Source organism: Cyprinus carpio, chromosome A9, assembly GCF_018340385.1.
Source record: "Cyprinus carpio isolate SPL01 chromosome A9, ASM1834038v1, whole genome shotgun sequence".
In the NCBI taxonomy this organism is placed as follows: Eukaryota; Metazoa; Chordata; class Actinopteri; order Cypriniformes; family Cyprinidae; genus Cyprinus; species Cyprinus carpio.
The window spans coordinates 30,293,230-30,294,082 of NC_056580.1; the positions used below are offsets into that span (position 1 = coordinate 30,293,230).

The following is an 853-nucleotide window of genomic DNA, read 5'->3' on the forward strand; positions in this document are numbered from 1 at the left end:
TTTTCTTCGCGGCATTTTAGATACTCAACTGCTTTTACCTTCGGTCATTTATTCATGACCGCAGACGGTCATATGAACATGTGCTTGAGCGGAATCAGTATTAGCAGAAGCTCATTTTGATAAAGGCAGACACACACCGGTGGGATTTGTAAGTGTAATGGTGAAACATTCCAATAAAAGCTCATGGTTTCTAATGAAGCGTGTTTGTCTGGAGTGATTTACTAAAAGCAGGGCTGCACTCTCACACTTTTTAGATTTTCTCACGCATCTCAAACGAAAGCAAGAGCCGTTCAGGTGAGGCTGTGAAAACAGGAACAGAAACACTCCAGTGCGTATTCATGTTTACAACGTGTTTTTGTATATATATATATATATATAACAACATAATTGTCTGGCTTTAATGATAATTACACAGAATGATTTATATAATTATTATATGATTTATATTATTATTAATCCATAACTAATATTTTAATAATCCATAATTTAATTTTAACAATTATTATAAAGCATGTATTTTAAATATTAATATATACAGGTCATATGTAATATAAATAAGCTGTAGAATCAATAGATAACACTTTAAAAATAGTCTCTATTGCTATTATCAACCATTTAAACTAAATTCACAAGTTTCACTTGCACTGACACAGCAAGATAATTTCTTTTATTTGTCCTCTTTCATAGACAAGTACTTTCTTCAGTGTAAATGCGTTTAAATTCCTCATATCCTTCAATCTCTTAACCTTAGCTAAAGAGGTTTGAATATCACTGGGTGAAGCCCAGCCCAGCCCAGTCCAGTCCAGTTCAGCTCAGTTTAGTTCAGTCCAGTCCAGTCCAGCTCAGTTTAGTT

General features: G+C 33.5%; 1 protein-coding gene across 1 annotated transcript in view; it reads left to right on the forward strand.

Moving 5' to 3' along the window:
• actr3 (actin related protein 3) overlaps positions 1-198 on the forward strand; it is a 14,574-nt gene extending 14,376 nt beyond the window's left edge. The window contains exon 12 of the mRNA XM_042764414.1: positions 1-198. This exon is cut by the window's left edge and continues 540 nt beyond it. The gene's annotated coding sequence lies outside the window, so the exon portion shown is untranslated.
• Positions 199-853: the final 655 nt, after the last annotated feature.